Source organism: Oncorhynchus masou, unplaced genomic scaffold (genome assembly GCF_036934945.1).
Source record: "Oncorhynchus masou masou isolate Uvic2021 unplaced genomic scaffold, UVic_Omas_1.1 unplaced_scaffold_10205, whole genome shotgun sequence".
Lineage (NCBI taxonomy): Eukaryota > Metazoa > Chordata > Actinopteri > Salmoniformes > Salmonidae > Oncorhynchus > Oncorhynchus masou.
Genome location: NW_026999892.1, coordinates 2633 through 9468, shown reverse-complemented (window position 1 = coordinate 9468; position 6836 = coordinate 2633). Strand labels below are relative to the sequence as shown.

Sequence of the window (6836 nt, the reverse complement as noted above, 5' to 3'; positions counted from 1 at the left end):
ACATTTTATGGCCAATATTAAGAATGTGTTGTGTCAGTTACGAGGGCCCAATAAGTAGGCCAATTTAGCTCCAGGGAATGCAGGTCAAATGAGTGGTAAACCAATAGCTGTTGCAGACCGGATGTCGAGTAAGTATATTTTCTCACAATACTTTTTCTGGTTGAAAATAACGTCTGTCTTGGGCTGATTAAATGTCTGATGTTATGTTGAGAAAGAGACAGACAGACAGACAGACAGACAGACAGACAGACAGACAGACAGAGAAAGAGACAAACAGACAGACAGAGAAAGAGACAAACAGACAGACAGACAGAGAAAGAGACAGACAGACAGAGAAAGAGAAAGACAGACAGAGAGACAGACAGACAGACAGACAGACAGACAGACAGACAGACAGACAGACAGACAGACAGACAGACAGACAGAGAAAGAGACAAACAGACAGACAGACCGACAGAGAAAGAGACAGACAGACAGAGAAAGAGAAAGACAGACAGACAGAGAGAGAGAGAGACAGACAGACAGAGAAAGAGACAAACAGACAGACAGACAGAGAAAGAGAAAGACAGACAGACAGACAGACAGAGAGCGAGAGAGACCTTTCTCTTGTCATGTGTTGTGTGTCATCACTCACTAGAATCACCATCCTAGCTGTATGAGGTCATGGTCACAGGATTGATCAGCACACAGCTTGAATAGGTCTCAGTTTGACTTGGAGTTGTTGACAGGGTAAAAAACTACAACATAAGTATAGCTGGTTTCTGCTGGTCGGTAACGTAGCTCAGCCTGTGCCTGATGGAAAAGAGGCCTGAGATCCATCCAGTCCAGCTCTGTGATTGGCTGGAGCAGCATTGCGGTGTCACCGCACAGGCCTTTAATTGTTGGAATATGGGAATCCAACGTTACTGTCTCAGTACCTGGAGTAGGAGATTCCCATGAAGCTTCCCCTGTCTTTGAAGATATATGGCTTTGTTTATCTGGCTTTTTGTTTTGTCATGAGCTATAAAAACAAATAAATATTTGATTGCCATTTTAACACAATACTGTAGCGATCATTTCTTATTAAGAAATTATTCTGTTGATGAATTACTGACATTCTTTTTAAATATTGAAAAGAAAACCATGGAAAATACCACAAGTGTTTTCTTTGAACAGTTTGTGTACAGTTTTTATTTTTGTATCATTCTGGTGGATGGTCTAGACACGCAACTATAATGACATATTGATAATATAACTATTAGCATTATCACAGCTTGTTTTGTATATTTTGTAATGTTGGATTGTAAATTACAAATTTATTCAGGTCATTATCATTGATAATTAACCACGTTTAGTTATAAGAAAATAACTAAATCGGTTAAACACTACTGGCCACACCATCATGCTTTCCTTCTCTTTTCTGTCCTCATCTTTCCTCTGTCTTTCTCTTTTGTGCTATCATTTTTATCACACAGAGAAGTGTGTAAATTTCATTATTAGATTAATTAGATAGATTGGATGAATCAGGATTAGATTAATCATCAGAAAAATGAAAATGTTTTGTACCCAAACTTTATATTAAGGGAGGTTGTAGGGTAGACAATGTGGTTAAAGTAGTATGTGGGTACAGTATGTGTTTTTTAGGATTTGGTAGTTATGTCTCTCACTGGTTCCGTTGGACCTGGTTTCAAGCCTTAGTTTTTTTCTATTGTGCTATTCCATGTTTGCCCATTCCATATTGCTCAAGTCATAATCAATGAAAACTATTCATTATCAATATGCCATGTAGGAGTGATTGTGAGTAATTGACAGATGTGTATGGGTGAAGCGAGAGGTAAAATAAACAAGAGGGTTTTGAGGGAGACATTGCGTAGCCATTTTGAAATGAGCACCTCCACTTCTTGGTCACTTTTGTCATATTAGACTCCCTCTGAGAACAATTATCTGGGCTTTAAATCATGTGTTACTTGTTCACAAGTTAGGAAAATTATATAAATGGAAAAAACACCATGAAATGATTGTAATATTTGTAAATTATATTGCTGTAATGTGTAAAATGTGTCCAAGTTATTTTTTATTATATTATTTTTATGAAAGGTTTTCTTCTGAGAGAACTGAGGTGTTATTTTGTGAATAAAATGCATTTAATAAGCAAACAGCTATATAATACAATTATATATCAGTATATTTTTATTTTATTTCACTGTTCGGTACTGTAAAGTGTGTTAAAATTACAAATAAAGGAAGATTTTTTAAATAATATAAGCAAAGAGAAATACTGTGGCTACTGTGTGTGCTTAATAATGTTATCAGAGATGATAAAAAAGGAGTAGACGAAAAGGTCAAGATCTTCAATAGTCTGGTTTATTGTGGTTTATAAAGTGAATGTGAATACTATGCTTCCACACCATATTTTTATTTTGAGAGAATCCGTGTATGAGTAGGCCTACATGTTTATCAAAGACGATCTAAGCGATTAGTAAGAATGGGCTACAGAGACTTACTTCCATTGCACACCATGAGGATTCTCAATACATATGATAAACCCCATCGCAGAAATTGATGGACTCCTTTCAGCCTGACAGTTTCAGGCTACGCTGTCTAATTGTTTGGTTTGCCTTGATCATAGCTACCTCTCTTATAATTATGAAGTATTTTCAGTGGTGGAAAAAGTACCGTATTATCATACTTGAGTAAAAGTAAAGATACCTTAATAGAAAATGACTCAAGTAAAAGTGAAAGTCACTCAGTAAAAAAGTACTATGGTAGTATTTGGTTTTAAATATACTTAAGTATCAAAAGTTAAAGTATACATAATTTCAAATTCCTTATATTAAGCAAACCAGACGGTACTATTTTCTTGTTTTTTATATTTACGGACAGCCAGGTGCTATCTCCAATACTCAGAGATAATACTCAGAGATAATACTCAGAGATAATTTATAAATTAATATGTATATGTATGTTTAGTGAGTCCACCAGATCAGAGGGATCTTTTCTTGATAAATGCATTTATTGGACCATTTTCCTGTTCTACTAAGCATTCAAAATGTAAGCGAGTACTTTTGGGTGTCAGGGAAAATGTATGGAGTAAAAAGTACATTATTCTTTTAAGGATGTAGTGAAATAAAAGTTGTCAAAAATACAAATAGTAAAGTACAGAATCTGCCAAAAACTACTTAAGTAGTACTTAAAAGTATTTTTACTTAACCTCTACGGGATCGGTGTCTGTCTCGCCCCCCCATGCGGGATGGTTGATCTAACATAGGCTAATGCGATTAGCATGAGATCGTGAGAAAATGAAAAATCCCAGGACATAGACATATCTGATATGGCAGAAAGCTTAAATTCTTGTTAATCTAACTGCACTGTCCAATTTACAGTAGCTATTAAAGAAGACCATGTTATTGTTTGAGGAGAGTGCACAATTATGAACTTGAAAATGTATTAATAAACCCAATTAGGCACATTTTGGCAGTCTTGATAGAACATTTTGAACAGATATGCAATGGTTCATTGAATCAGTCTAAAGCTTTGCACATACACTGCTGCCATCTAGTGGCCAACATCTAAATGGCACCTGGGCTGGAATAATACACTATGACCTTTCTCTTGCATTTCAAAGAAGAAATGATCTAATGTGTTTTAATCACCTACATTCATTTCACATTTCCACAAACGTCAAGTGTTTCCTTTCAAATGGTATCAAGAACATGCATATCCTTGCTTCAGGTCTTGAGCTCCAGGCAGTTAGATTTGGGTATGTCATTTGAGGCTCAAACTGAAAAAAAAGTACTTTATACCACTAAGTATTTTGACAGAGACACGTCTGCAACCTCAAATCCACATAACATGGCCAAACGAGGTTCTCCACCCTCTCTGACATGGCTGCTTCCAACTCATTACCCATCATGCACCACGCCACAAGTATTCTCCAATCACAAGTCGGATTCGAGAGCCGGTCCAATCAGAGGAAAACATTATAGTGCATGAGCGCACGAGACGTTTCCTGAAGCATTGCGGAAGAGGTAATGGATGATTAGTCATATTTTTACTTCGAAAATTACGATTGTATAACTGTTTTTAGCATTTTATTGTGAACATGGTACTTTATTGCATATACAGCATTCATAAATATTGTTCAAAAAGGAAGTTTTTACCGCGTTAAATCAAGACCGGTGATAGCTAGCTGCTACTACTAACGTTAGTTAATCAGTTAACTTAATAACGTTACTTAGCGAAGTTAACATTTACCTATCTTTACATGTATTGAAATATGACTTAATGATTCTGAAAATGTCGTTCTAACATTGTATCTGAGGTTTCATATGGGGCCGACTGTTTCAATGTTGTGAATGATGGTGTCTGAGGACTTGCTGTATTGGGTTCAAGTACATTGTCTAATGCCTTGAGTTGTGTTTGCAGTAAGCGCCGCGAATTCTTGAAAGTGTAGCTGGGCACCGTTGATACTGCATCATGTCTTGTGCGCTTCTGTTGTTGATGAGCTTGGCTTTGGCGATGGGCACTGGCGCAGCGGTGGAGATCCAGCGTCCACGCGGAGTACCACTATCAAGTGAGTTGGCATCTGATTCTAACCCGAATTCAGACAAATAACGTTATGGTTCTCATCACAGCCAGTGAGGTAGGCCTAGTCTATTGCAGTCTGTTATTTTAGCTTTCAGAATCCCATTGTGAGCATGGATTTTAACCTGGCAGTGTGCATTGGCTCTCGATTTGCTCTTATGTACCCAACCCTTACCTGTCCCCACGATCCACGACAGAGCGACAGTTCTATGAGGAGAACAAGCCCTTTACCTGTTTGGATGGCTCCAGCACCATCCCCTTTGACCCGGTCCAACGATGACTACTGCGACTGCAGGGATGGCTCGGATGAACCAGGTGCAGTATCGCTCACTTCTCATCAATAAAGCCAGACTGAACCCACTATCAACCCACACTTCTGTGCACAGTTATCACTAAGGTCTTGACTATAATGAATGTGCTGCGTTTTTCTTCTACAGGTACTGCTGCCTGCCCCAAACGGCAGCTTCCACTGCACCAACGCTGGCTTCAGACCCACCTTCATCCCTTCCTCCCCCGGATCAACGACGGCATCTGTGGTAAGAATGTCGCCACAGTATCTTTCCATGGATCAGTTGTCCCGTTCTCTCAATTTTTTGTTGTGCTGATGAAGTGTGTTCTCTCCTCAGACTGCTGTGACACGACAGGCGAGTACAACAGTGGTGCCACTTGTCAAAACACCTGCAGGTGAGCCGTAGTAAAACGTACAGCATTCTGCAAACACTTAATATTGACTACAACACTAACATTGGCCTTTGTGTTGCTGAATGATTCTTCCAGTATGTGTGTTTGAAGACTGATTGTGTTGGCTGTGTGACCCCTAGGGAGATGGGGCGCAAGGAGAGGGAGAGTCTGCAGATAATGGCTGAGATCACCAAAGAAGGCTTTCTGCTCAAACAACAACTGATACATGAAGCTAAAAGGGGACAGGAGGACAAACAGGTGAGACTAATCAACCAAAGGGTGTGAAAAGGTTAGTAGTTGTATTTGGGGTTGATTTGGCAGCAGAAATGGCTAGGGCCTATACAGAGACCATTTCTTATGTAGAGGGATTGGTATGTATTCTTGCCTTTTGAATGAGTTCATGAAATGACAAGACTTTGTATGTTTCAAATGTTTTTTGTTGTAAATACTTCTATCCATGTGTTTGTGCAGGGCAAGTTGACTGAGCTGCAGGGTAGTAAGAAGGGTCTGGAGGAGAAGGTGGAGGCTCTGAGGACTGTGAAAGAAACAGCGGAGGATCAGAGAAAGAGGCTAAAGAGCGCCACCTGAAGGCTTGGGAGGGTAAGTACACTGGTATTACACTAGAAACCATTATCTCTCTGCTTTTAACCTATGCACAATTCTCTCAATGTATTTGTTTTCTTCACAAAAAAAGGTTGTTTTGTGCTGTTTGGTAAAAGTATATTCATATAGTTAGGTGTAGTTAAAAAAAAAAAAAATATTGTTAAATGTTGTGAAATGCCCAGTGCAAATCGACTCTCCAGTCAGATATATTTTTCAATGTCTTTGTAGTTAACTTAATGATTTGGAAGTCAATTACCAAAGCCCTGTTGAAGATTTCTCTTTCTAAGTTGTATGTGTTTGATTTTGTCTGTTTCAGAACAAAAAGAACTCATCCGTATGGAGAAGGACAAAACTAGAATGGCTGAGGCTTTTCTGGAGCTGGATGATGACGCAGATGGCTAGTGAGTGTGTGTAGTGTGTAACTGGCAGAGTTGGAGATATTCAGAGATTTCAGTGTGATTCAGTGAGTGACTAATACTGGTGTTTTTGTTATTCCGAGTGTTTCTGTGGCTGAGCTGCAGTCCCATCTTGAGCTGGATCCAGACTCCGATGGCTCTCTGTCAGAAACAGAGACTCAGGTAAGATGTCTGTCATCTTCCTCCCCAAGTCACGAGAATCATTTCTATCACACTGGTAAATTACAGGGATGCAAACTAGTCTCCTTTTGGCGAAATCTGCCATTTTGAACCCAAAAAAGGTAATCTACGTGATTCGTGTAGATCCAATGAGAACTTTGGATGGGGCTGGGTGGATTTGGATGACTACTGGCTGTATGCGAACAGTGATTCGCGTTTGGAGAAATACTGTCTGTATCCAAGGTTCAGCCAATCATTCACATAACAAAATGCAGCACTCTACTGAAGAGAAAAAGATAACTTGCTAGTTACAGCTTCAGCGCGCTCTGGAAAGTGAATGGAAAGGCAGTTGGCCAGTTAACTTACAGCAGCATGTCCCCTGAACGATATCGAAAAGGTATGAGAGAAGCCTGA

At 39.2% G+C, this 6836-nt stretch overlaps 1 pseudogene; it reads left to right on the top strand.

Annotated features, from left to right (window-relative positions):
* Positions 1-4324: 4324 nt before the first annotated feature.
* On the top strand, positions 4325-6609 carry LOC135528689 (glucosidase 2 subunit beta-like; annotated as a pseudogene).
* Positions 6610-6836: the final 227 nt, after the last annotated feature.